The following is a 13309-nucleotide window of genomic DNA, read 5'->3' as shown; positions in this document are numbered from 1 at the left end:
AAATAACATTAAATAGGGACTTAAACCTTTGCTAAAGCCGTCCCAAGACTCTTCCAATGAATTAAGTATCTCTAAAAAGATTTTTTTTTTAACTACCAATACAATAATTTAAGTAGGCACATTTTTTATTCTGGTGAGGTCAAGCAAGCCAAAACACATTACGCCAAATGAAGTTTGCTATTCAGGGTCACTGTGCAGTGTTTTCTGAGGGCCTCCTGAACACAGACTACTAGTCAGCAGGCAAGGGTGTTTACAGAGTGGGCCAAACCAGTCTGTCAAGGAAGAAGCTTTCAGGAGGCAAGTCAGCCTGTTATCTCCACAGACATCCAGGACATGGTATTCCAGACAAAAAGGAAGCGTTGTTGGGAGCCTAGGTTTCAAATGAAGGCCAAGAAATGCATACTTGGAGAAACATTTTCCAGAAGAAGAAATGGGAAGTAGACATTTAAGCGGGGGTAAAGTGAAAAAGAAGGATAGGAATTCCTTGGCTTCATTCCTCATTTTCCTCCCGTTTCCTCAGGCCTGTAGCACAAAACTTTCAAAAGGGGGGGGGGGTAGTAAATAGGAAAGAAACCCATATCAAATCACCTGCCAACAGGTGACCTAGAAAACTGGTGGTAAATATGCACAACTAGCTGGTAGTGGTGTGTCCCTGTCATGGGGCAGAGTACTCAACACCTCTTGGGTCTAACCAGGGTTAGTCTTCAAAGTAGCTGGATTCTATAAATTGGCTTTCCCCCCCCCCCCCCGATTTATTTACTTTTATTTAATGTGCATTGTTATTTTGCCTGCACGCATGTCTGTGTGAGGGTGTCAGATTCCCTGGAAGTAGAGTTACAGGCAGTTGTGAGCTGCCATGTGGGGCTTGGGAACAGGTCCTCTGGAAGAACAGCCAGTGTGCTCTTAACCACTGGGCCACCTCTCCAGCCCTAATTTTCCTTCTAAATAGTCTTTCCATGTATTTAAAGAAAGCTTTAACTACTCTCCTATTTACAATTTAGTTTCAATTAATTTTTAATTGAATAAAATTTATAATTTCTCCTTTTAAAGGATCTATTTCCAGTCAGTCAGTACATTCCTGTACTCAGGAGGCTGAGACAGTACAATCTCAAGTTCAAAACCAGCCTGGGATATATAGTGAGACTCTGTCTCAAACTAAGAAAACAGGAGCTGGACAGATGGGTCAGTTATTAAAAGCACTGGATGTTCTTCCAGAAGACCCAGGTTCAATTCCCAGCACCCACATGGTAATTTTCAACTATCCATGGCTCTAGTTCCAGGGGATCTGATGCCCTTGTCTGACGTCCAACAGAAAGACATGTGGTACACATACATACAGACAAAACACTTATGCACATTAAAATAAAGTATCTAAAAGGAAACCATTAACTCCCTCTGTTCTCTATGGTCACTCAGTAAGCATCATACTTCTCTGGGCCTTGTTTAGGTTATTCATTCCCAATCAAGCTCTAGTTGCTACTCAGTACCAAACACTCAACGTCCTTTCTCCCTTCCTAATCTACTACACTTACCTTGGTTTTAGGGACACAGGGAAAACATCTTTTCTAACTAATATTCAAAGTTAACGAAGGCCTGAAGGAGCCTTGTTTTCTGCTAAAGTTCTGTACCACTTGAAGTGCAAACAGCGTGAGAAAAACTGACTCTACCTGAGCTCTGGTCCACAGATGAGCAGAGTGAAACGACTCAGAAATCCCACAGATACACATGATAAATAACTTCATTCAGAGAAAAGCGCAGGATTCTCAGTTCAGTTACAAGTTTAACACGGGGTCTAGACACTGCCACGCACCACGCCCTTCCAGTCTGCTCTCTGGGGCTCCTCATAATTTGCATCTCACAACATATACTCCATAGCATCAGCTTTTTAAATGTCATCTAAAATGGTGCCATGGCCTAAAGAATCTGAGCGGGCAAAGCCAACCAGCTGCTTCACCAAACAAGAAGTGACTTTAACTTTGCTTACTTTGCAAACATTAGCAAAACTTGAGCTATATTTTATAAATGCCTAAATGAAAAGACAACAGCACTTAAGTTCAATGCATCAGAAGTAGTCAACAATAACTGTGAAGGTGTTCGTAATTTGAAAAAAAAAATCTTTTTCTTTGCTTTACTTCTATGCTGGGCCAATGAGATCTCTCCTCTCTTGCATTTCCTCAGTGGGGCTTCAGAACCATTTCTGGTGGGCAGCTACCAAATTCCTAATTTGTGAATTGTTGTTTGCTCAAAACAATACTTTAAGGGGTTGGGGAGATGGCTTCAACGTTAAGAGCTTGCATTGCTCTTGCAGAGAATCTTAGTTGAATTTCTAGCCCTCACTGGGCATCTCACAATCTCCTGTGACTTCAGTTTAGGGGGACCTTACACCTCTGACCTCCACAGGTACCTGCAATTCATGCACCCATATTCAGACACATGCCTATATGCACTGCTAGAGAGAATAGAAACAAATCTTTAAGAATTCACTGTATATTAGCTTCCCTTTTAAGAGCATCATGGCCATTCACTTCTGAGAATTAGTATACAAAAGAAAACAGTTTTACGCCCTTTTCCATGCAACCATTTCAAAATACTCCTTCTCCTCTTATTCCCAAACTAGTCAGCTTCATGTAAACCCTTCACCTTGTAAGCTCATTGCCGTTCTTTAAATACCCAATGGTCCTGCAGAAAAATCTAGCATAAAACTAAATGTTGTCACAGGCTACTTTCTGGCTCTTGCTTGCACATGAGCCTCACGGGCCAAGTGCAAATGCTGCTCAGAATGGAGCCCACATCCCTCCCTTTCATTATCGCCTATGAATATGCTGACCATTAGCTAGCTACAGACATCTCAGCTAGGACCTCACTAGCTGTAGTGCTCTCGGATGGCCCCTCACAGCCCCAGAGATGTAGTTGAAAGCTTGCCTAACAGGGGCAAGGCCTTGGGTTTAATCTCCACGATAGCCAGCAGAACAAATAAAAGGCAGGGAAGGTCTCTGCAAACACTCCTTGTGCCGATACACAGCTTCCTGTGGCCCACCTCTGTGCAAGCCCCACGTGAGCAATGAAAGGGTTTGCTCCACTCGAGCTCCCTCATTAGCCTCAACCGAGGGTGCTCGCAACTGTAACACACACTATTTAAAAGACCACATTTTCAAGGCTCAAATTGTACCATAAGAGCCTTAAGTTGCAGTAGTCATCTTTCCCCGAATGCCTCAAATAGTCCTGTAACCCAGCTCCTCCCAGCTGTCCTTAAAACCTGTGTTAAAAGCTAGCATCTGCCAAAAAAGACATTCTATAAACACAGCGAGCTTTCCAGGATCCTTCACCCCTTGTCTCTGACATGAGTTTTTGCCATCCTGATATCCTTGGGCCTTCCTTGAGGAATTTACCATTCTATGCCATGACCACGAGAAAGGGTGCTTTATTAAGTAACCGAGGAAGTGGCAAAACACAGAACACCTGATTATCTTAACTTGTCAACAAAGAAAGCTGTTTAACCACATTAGTCAAAATATTTGCTTCCTTTCTCCGAAATCTCGGCCCCTTTATAAACTATGTGAATACTAAAATAACCTGGCTTCTAAAAAGCATTCCGCTTCTCCTCGACTTGTCGTTAACAGAAATGACACAAAGAGCTGCGAGCATGAGGCTTATCCTGAAACACAAGCCAACGATCCGGAGAACTGAAATAAACACAACGGGTGTGCAGAGGATAGGTGACAAGGCCGCACAGGAGGGCACGCTACTAGACAACTTTGTTTACCCGGGGGGGGGGGGGGGGACACACCACGTGGAGCCTTCAGGAAGGCATCTCCCCAAAGTTTGCCAAGCTGCTGTGTAAAAGAAGGGCACACCGCCGCTTCCACAGTCCCACCCTCCAGAACCTTTTCACAGACCGGCTCAGTATTTAGTCTTAATGAGCCAGCACTTCTCGGAGCAGCACATTTTGGAGGTGCTTCATGTCTCAAAGTGCAGATCCAGTAAAAAGCAACATGAATAAATGACAGGCTTAGGGCTGAGTCCCCAAATCCTTAGGAAGCAAACACCTAAGGTCTTAGCAGATGCAGGGGTCAAAGCAGATGGTATACACAGGCCATCTTTCACTTATCCCAGTGCAACAACAACCCGGCTTTTCTAAAGCACCCAAGAAGCTAGGGGACTTGGCAAAAATCGCACAGCTACAAAGTGGAGGAGCCAGCATTCTAGTGCTGGACTCACATCTTGCAGTGTTTATCAACTTGTTCCTGACCTCAGGTGCTTCTGCGGTGTCACCAAAAGATTAGGAACTCATTCTCCAAGAGCAGAGGTGGAGCGCTATGGACTGGGGCAAGCTAAACAGCTTTGTTTGAGCATCAACAGCTCTCAGGTGGCAGCCAAAGCAGACAAGCTCTGCCGGTGCATTAGGAGCACAGATCTGCAATTATGGGGGGATTTCCCAGCAGACTCACAGAACATGCTTCTCGCAGCCAAAGATGCCCAGAGGGAAGGAAATGAGAAAGGGACCCCTTGCATTGGGACTCTTCCTGAAACTATGCAGACTTTAGAGCAGTCTATTATCATTTTTGTTTGTTTTAGTAATTTTCACGTCAAAAATGAGGCAGCCAATACTCAGGAAGAATTAAAACTAGTGATGTTTTCTTTAGCAAAGACCAACTATTTCCCATTCCATGCCTGGGTTTGTACTTCTGTGCCACAGACAACAGTTGTCTTAGAAGCAGCTTGTGGGGAGGGGGGTTGGCTGCACGTCTCAGAAAGCCTTCTCAATTCGCTGAACAATGACATTCATAAATTTTATCCCACAGGAAATGTCTTTATTATCCACGTACTCCTCGATTGCTATGAATTTCTAAGGAAATCTCAAGGTGAGAGCCAAGGGCAGATGTGGTATGATTTTATGGAAACCCACGTTTACAGTCCCAGGCATCATGGCTCCCACCTGTGCGCCAGTAGCTTCTGGCTACCAAGATAGTGAGGATCACTCTACATGATCTCAAGCCATGCACTCACAATCTTTCTGTTGTACGACTTTAGGCTCTCATGGCTTTTTACCTGGGTTATTGCCATGAGCTTCCACAAGGTTTCTGCCTCACCCGACTTAATTACAATACTGGGAGGGAGCTGGTGAGATGGCCGCAGTTAAGGGCACCTGTCGCTCTTTCAGAGGGCCTAGGTTCAGTTCCCAGTGCCCACACGGTGGCTCACAACCACCATCCGTAGATAATTACAGGGGATCGGACTCCATCTCTGGCTTTGTTTAGCACTATGCAAACATGTGGTGCATAGATATCCAAATGCATAAAATAAATATTTTTAAACTATATAATACTATGAACTCTAAATCTTTAAATATACAATTCTGATAAATTTCTCAAAGCCTCATTTTCCCCTGCTGAGTTTTCTGGACCTTCAACACAACTTTCGCCTTTTGCACCTTAATCCAGCATTCTTCCTTCCTATAGTTTCACACTGACTGTTACACATCCAGACACGCCAGGATTCCCTATGGAGCTCTCCACTCACACCATTTTCTTCACCTGGAATTCCCCCATGTCCCAACCTTAGCCAACGGAAATCGTGCTGGCTGCCTGAGTTGAGTATTAGCAACATGAAACCCTATGACATCACCTTCCTTTGGTTCCACAGGAGTCTTAAATAAAACGTTCTCACCGGTGCCTCTTAGCTCACCTCTAGTCACTGTTCACCTCCCCCACCTTCCTCTGTGGCATGATGAGGCTCCTTAAGAGTGGGGACCAAATCGCATTCATTTTGTATTCTTGCATGAGACCATGCACATGGTAGGTATGTTGCAATACCTCAACTAAGGCCCAATATAAGTCTCTGAGACTCTAATACTAGTACTTAAATAAACTGGAGAGCTACCTGATTGTATTTCCTATTCCATTATTTCATTTCTACTCCCTTACTCTCTTTTCATACGCTTCACAGAAAAGACGTCCTTGGCTAGCCTTGAAAGAGGCAGGTGCAACTATCACCGGTCTTAACACATGTGGCAAACGCTAAGAGGAGCTTCAAGTTGGAAAGAGCGCTCCGCAGGTCAACAGTAGTATCTCAACTCACTGTACTGTGTACACAAACGCGAAGAATTGAAACAAGCCCGACAGCACTTCAAATAGTGAGCTCAAACAGTCTACCTCAGGGCAGGTCTTATTTACCCTGCTTACTACAAGAGTCCCAGCAGCAAAGAAAGCAGGGAGAGGGCGAGGGAGAGGGAGGGGGAGGAGGGAGGGGGAGGGGGAGGGAGAGGGAGAGGGAGAGGGAGAGAAGAGACGAGGGAGGGTTCCAATATACCTGGAGCCATTTCATGGAATAGGGGCCAAGTGATGCAGTTGTGAATGTCCTTATGAATCTGTTTTGTGTTTATTACTCATAAGCACCAGGGGTTCTATTAGAAACTTCTTAGAGGGGGCACAAGAGTTTTCCACAATGCTATCTACTCTTAATATATATATTACATAAAACTTCCTTTTGCCAGAAGGGAGAGGACAGAAATACTGCAGGTTAAATATGGGTAATGGGTCAATGAAGGATAGGACTAAACAAGCCACATGTCAGAAGGGAATGTAGGCCAAAGGACTGATACCTTCATGGAGAGCACCCAAATGTCTGAGATTTCTTCCCTTGGAAAGCAACTGAAAGAGACAGGAGAGGTTGGAGCTATGGAGAAGGCTTGGCAGTTAAGGGCACTCACTGCTCTTGCCGAGGACCCAGGTTTAGTTCCTAGCACCCACATGACCGCTCACACCTTTTAGCTCCAGTTAATCCAACTCTTCTTTGACGACCGCAGGTTCTTCCACATGTGAACGTATACACACTCAGACAATACACATACACATTTTTTTTTTAAAGTAAAGGAGAGAAGCAACTGTGAAACACAGAGTAGAGCAACTGGAGTTATCTGCACAAACGCACTGCTTTAGGGCCATTATATAAATTTCATGGTGGCTAGAATTCGAGTCAGGAGTTAGGAGAATAAAGACTATAATCTGTACAATGACTAGACATTTACTGGGTTGAGGGGAGTGTAGCTGAGGGCTTCTAGCAGCTGCTCTGAGGCGACATGGGGTGAAGAAGGGACAGTGATACCACAGCAACTGTGGAGGGGAGGCAGGAAATGTGTTCTCTGCACAAACAAGAGTTCCAAAGACAGCTCTTCTCATATCATGGTGAGGCTGAGAAGCAGGCCGCAGAGCCTGCCAGCCACTCATGCCCCTAGTCTTCATTCTGCAGTGATTACAAAATGGCCTGTGGTTGTGCTCCTGTTACCCCTCACCGAGAGTACCACAGTACTGCCCCTCGGTGTCATCAACACTCTTCTGCCCTCAGCAATGTCTTCTCTCCTCCTCCACCACCATGCTCCACACTACCTTTGAAGCTAAACAAAAGGAAGCATTACAGCTCATACCCAAACGTGTCCAGGCTGCCTCCCCTGTAATGCCATTGATTCCCTCAAGCGGGCAGATGGCCAGTGTCAGTCATACTGCTTACAAAGGACAATAGACCAAGCCATCAGCCCTTGATGCTTCCTGTAGAGAAGACCAAACTAGGCAAGCATGGCCACCAGAAAACGTTTGATGGGAGGCGAGTGTCGTTCTTCTAAACACTATTTGAAAACAGGATGTAAAATGCTAGTGACCATTTTCAACAGCAAGAAACATTTTATTATTAATCCTGTGTCATATATGAATTTGCATGTGAAGGTCTAACTGTTTTTAGAACTACAGGGCTTCTGTGAAAATTAAACCTTGAGGGATTTGCTGGCTCTCAAATATACCAAAATATACTAGGTATATTAAAAAAAAAAGCCGAAGACTCATTTACCCCGTTGCATTTTTATTATCTGATTATAGTGGCCCTTAATATACCTCAGGAATTTATCACCAGTGGCTCCTTTTTTAAAAAACGGAGAACATGAGCTTCTGTCCCTGACATGCCCAACCCAATGTCCTACAATACCGCTAAATAACGCAAGTCCTAGAAAACAATGTAAATCCCAGAAGCTGAACACTAACTGCTCTTTGGTGTTTTCTACCACTAACTTCAAGACAGCCACAAGAAAGAAATACTTTTATAGTGGACAAAAAGGCAAGTAATTAAGCAGCATTCTTTCTAGACCCCTTGGGACCGTCTTTCTCCCAGTGTCAAACCTCATTGGATACAGTACATCAGAGTATTCCGAAGCCCACTAACCACGCCTCGTTTGTTCCCCTACTGCCTTTTCTTCTTTACTCGCCCCAATCCCAGTGCCGGGGCTTACACCCAGGGCCTCGGGCATGCTGAGTGATAGCTCTACCTCTAGCTGTCATCCCCATTTTTCACAGCGTAGGAAGGATTTGAGATCTTCATGCAGCTATTAAAAACATGTATACATAATATGCATAGATGAATACCTATACATATATAAGCGGGAGGTGGTGCATGTGTATATAAAATATGTGAATAGAAAGTATAAGTGAGCCGGGCGACAGTGGCGCACACCTTTAATCCCAGCACTCGGGAGGCAGAGCCAGGCGGATCTCTGTGAGTTCAAGACCAGCCTGGTCTACCGAGCTAGTTCCAGGACAGGCTCCAAAGCCACAGAGAAACCCTGTCTCGAAAAAAAAAATACATAAAAAAAGAAAGTACATGTGCATTTGTGCGTATGTACATATAAGCTGGAAGTGGTGGCACATGCCACTAGCCATTGAGAGGCTGAGGCAAAGGAATAACAAGTTTGAGATGGTCTTGGAGGAATCAAGTACTTTGTAGGGCATCCTGGGTTCTGTAATGAAGCCCTATCACAAAAAGCAAGAAAACAAGCAAAGCATTGTAAAAATGCAGTTTTAAAAACACACTTATATTTAGATCCTTTTCATGAAGGATTGCCTATGTTTTTAAAAGTTTGTCTTTGCAAGAAGAAAAAAATTTTCTCTCATTCTCTGTGTGTGTGTGTGTGTGTGTGTGTGAGAGAGAGAGAGAGAGAGAGAGAGAGAGAGAGAGAGAGGGAGAGAGCGAAACACTAAAGTAATCTATAACAAAAGTAATTACATCCCTGCTAAAACTTGATATGAAGGCCGTCTAATACTCTTCCACATATTAAAGAACTTAACTAAAATTCAAGTTTTCACCTGTGCCACATTGGCCTCTTGTTGTCTCCCGCTTTCCCAGAGGAAGCACAGCAGACTAGTGAAGGGGTAAATCAGTAAGAACTGTGGCAATGGTCGTGGTTCTGAGCACAGCTCTTCTAGCCATCTAATCACTTGTCTTTTGATGATAGGCACATAGGACACTCACCCACGTGAGGAAATAACCCAAGCTTGAACACTACGCACATCCCTAGCACCAAGCAGCAGGTTCCTACTGCTCTTCTACCCCAGGAGAGCAAAGGAAGCACTGTTTTTCTCAGTTTCTCGTTTCATTTAAGTAGCAACAAGTCCATCAACTATGAACTTCAGCAGAATTAAATTTCTTGCATCAATAAATCCAAAGTGAGAAGAAATTCTTTTCCTTAACATTTCCCCCAATTTTAAGTTTAAAAAAATACGATTCCTTAGCCAAGAAGATGACTCAGAGTGTAAAAGCACTTGCTGCTAAGACTGATGCCCTGAGTTCAACCCCTGGATCCCGTGGCGGTAGGAGAGAACTGATCTTAAGTGTAGGCCTCTGACCTCCAAATGTAAGCCATGATGTGCACACCCAATACTTGCACATGTACATCACATACTTATGTACATAGTAATAATAGTGAGTAAAGCTGAATTTTAAAATGCAGTTATTGTCACTATGAGTCATACAGAAGTAAGAGGGCACAGTACATACTGACTTCCTGACTTACCAGGGTCACAAAATGGCAAGACACACAAAGCTAAGTGGTGAGCAGTGGAATACCAGGGCAGGCTGGGAAAGGAAGGCAGGGAACGCTTTACAAAGCACAGAGAGCTCAGAAACAACTGCATCAAATGGCTCAGATTTAGAGCCTTCCTCGCCTGTAAGAGTGCATCTCCTGCTGTTTAAATAGGAAGTTGAGTGCTGCTGCTTGCAGTCAAAAGTTTGCTTTAACTAATTGCATTGCCAATAAACATTCTTCTTTCCTTACCTAGTAACAGAGTCCTGTCTTGAGTCCAAGTGTCAAAGCTCTTTGCCAGCATTCCCTGTTAAAACCCATGTTACTAAGTACTGGCCAATGAAATGTCAGAGGTCCTGCATGCTATGTTCAAGGTGGCTTCTTAAAAGAAACGACCTAGTAGGACATGACCACTGCCCCCTCCTTCCTCCCTCCTACGCTGAGAGGTGAATGTTGATGGCTCCAGCTCCCAGCCATGATCTGGACGTGAACCCTATAAACACAGGACTGCAGGACAGGAGTGCTAAGGTCTGCAACTCTGCTAATGTTGTGATTCTCAATAGCAGCTCCTGGTTGCTAGGCTGCAGATTTCAGATGCACGCAAATAAGAGAAAGCATTAGTCTTTAAGTCTCTGTTACTTGGAACTTTCCACGACAGTCAAAGATATTTCCAGTTCAAGAAATTTAGGAAAGGAGCATGCCAGGCTGTAACAGAAACAGCACAGTTAAAGACAGTAAATAGATTAAAGGCTAGAGAGATGGCTCTGTGGTTGAAGAGCACTTGCTGCTCTCATAGGGGACCTGAATTTGGTTCCCAGCACTCACATCAGGTGGCTCACAACTCCAGTTCCAACTGACCTGATGCCGTCTTCTGGTGTGTGTGTGCATGAGCAAGCAAATATATTAAATAACATACTTTAAAGGACAGTACCTTAAATACACAAAAACTAGGCAAAGAGTTTCTAAAATTATTTACAATAGATAAGAACAGGAACAGTAGGAAATTTGTTACATAAAATGTGAAGCATTGAGATGAAAATATACTGTATATTCATTAGTAGTAAAACCTAGATCTATCAAAAATGAGCATAAATACTAAAAATCTATTTTTAAAAGAAAGTATAATCCAGGCGGTGGTGGTGCGCACCTTTAATCCTAGCACTTGGGAGGCAGAGGCAGGCGGATCTCTGTGAGTTTGAGGCCAGCCTGGAAGAGCTAATTCCAGGACAGGCTTCAAAAACTACAGAGAAACCTGTCTCAAAAAGCCAAAAAAAAAAAAAAAAAGTATAGGAATATATTGAAAACATCTAGGATACATAACAAAATACAACAAAGTTATCTCCCAGGCGTGAGATAATGATTGGTTAGTCTTCTTTTTTCTGTATCTTTCTATAGGTCCATGTTTTAAGCACTGAGTTCCCATTAATTTTATAATCGGTTTTGAAAATCTAGCTTTGGTCAAATTGTTTCATGCTTTACAGTTTTATATCCATATATGTCTTCAATTCACATTTGCAATGCCTCCAACACGACCATCTTCAAAGTACAGATAGCGCCCACAGTAACTGTTGGTGAACAGAGATGGTAAAATACAAGTGCTGAGCCAAAGTTCCTATAATGGAATACAGTATTAATAAACAATATGCTGAATAATGGCTCATGTAAGAGTAGACAATAAACAAAAATAAACGGTTCAGCTTATTACCTTGTTGGGAAACTTAATCATGTTACTAGAAAATCAATTTTTTTGTTTTCTTATAACCCCTATTATATTCAGACAAAGAACAAATAACCATCACTGATTAAAATACATAAAAAAACCAACAAACTGCTTTTATGTGCTTCTCTACAGCTTCCATATCCAATGTCACTTTACCAGTGAACTGCTTGCAATTGATGTTTGATTTCTTCTACCTCTCTATTAATTTCTAATTTACTGTCCCCAAAGTCAGACAACATCACATTGTCATCACCTCTATTCATGGGCTACAAAGCACTTACAAAGTTACAGATGTAGTTTAGTGGAACTAGCTAAATTGATACCATTTCCTATTTAAATGGAATAGTCTCCAACAATACTTTGTTCATTTCAGATAGATGCATTAAGGACACATTGCCTGCAATTGGGTTTTAAAAGGCTGAGATATACTTAGCTTCTCTCTGCCCAGCATATCTTCCTTCCTGCTTTCTCCTGCTCACTTTGGGGGACCACGTCTACAGTCTAAGTAATTCTATTAGGGACGGGCTGACAAATCAGGTTAGACCATACCATCGAGCTTTAAGAACGGGCAAGGGAGGAAGACTGCCAAGTCAAGACCTCCCAGGCCTCTGCTCAGAGCAGCAGGAGATTTCTCCGATATTCATGTGGGATTTTAGGATGCGGAGACACAGCTGGGACTACTGACCGAGTTACCATCCCCACTCTATGAAGATAGGCTATTCACAACAGGAAAGGAACCGAAAACACAGAAGTAGAGAATCAAAACTGAACCACAGAGGACGTGTGAAAATTCTAATAACACTTAAGCCTCAAGCTCCAAAGCTAGCTGAAGCAACTCCATCTTTAGACATTTCTGTTCCCCAAGAAACAATTCTCTACCATGACTCGGTTGTGCTTGTGTCTTAAACCCAGTGACCTCTGCTAACATACAGACCATATAAAAGCTTTATTTACTTGCCAAAGCCTAGAAGCTATCTGCTAACAGTTCCCCAAAACCTGTCTCTTAGAGAACTCCTTTCCCCAAATGGCACTGTTCCCTCTCTACGGAAACAACCGTCACTTAAGGTGACTGAAATCATCTTTCAGTGTCCGGCCATAGGCATCTCTCTCTAGCACACCAAAGCTGAGCCCTTGTTTCACTGTAGAGACTTCTTCTACAACTCTTGGGGAAGAGTTCTGCCCCAGTTCTCACCTGGCACTTGTCTTCTTCCCACACCTGGTGTCAAGTGTTTCCCAAGGAGTTGTCTTTGGCCCTCTTCCCTTCCCTTTCTTCTGCCCTCTATCCCTTGGCAAGCTTTCGCAATCTCAAGTTTCCATTAATCACCTCAACATAAAAGACTCTCAACTCTACACCCATGAATCTCTATTCTGGCTGCCATTCACCTATTTCCATAGGCCCCTATCTATAGTCTATGGAACTCAATGTGCTTCCTTCAAATTAAATTTGATATTTTCTCTTCTGGAACAATTTCTTTTCATGTTGTCTCTAATTCTAATAACTCCTGGAAATACTAAAATGAAGTACTACTGTTGCTGGCATAGCACACATATCCCTGGCCCCTATCTATAGTCTATGGAACTCAATGTGCTTCCCTCAAATTGAATTTGATATTTCCTCTTCTGGAACAATTTCTTTTCATGTTGTCTCTAATTCTAATAACTCCTGGAAATACTAAAATGAAGTACTACTGTTGCTGGCATAGCTCACATATCCCTGACTCTATTTTGCCTCTCATCTGCCCTAATAC

The 13309-nt window shown here is 43.1% G+C and overlaps 1 protein-coding gene across 2 annotated transcripts in view; it reads right to left on the bottom strand.

Annotated features, from left to right (window-relative positions):
- The window catches only part of Lgr4 (leucine rich repeat containing G protein-coupled receptor 4), a 102278-nt gene that overhangs the window by 24248 nt on the left and 64721 nt on the right, over positions 1 to 13309 (bottom strand). The gene's annotated exons all lie outside the window — the stretch shown is intronic.

Source organism: Alexandromys fortis, unplaced genomic scaffold, assembly GCF_014885135.2.
Source record: "Alexandromys fortis isolate MF-2015 unplaced genomic scaffold, M_Fortis_MF-2015_v1.1 scaffold_229, whole genome shotgun sequence".
Classification (NCBI taxonomy): Eukaryota; Metazoa; Chordata; class Mammalia; order Rodentia; family Cricetidae; genus Alexandromys; species Alexandromys fortis.
This window is presented reverse-complemented; position numbering and strand designations above follow the sequence as displayed.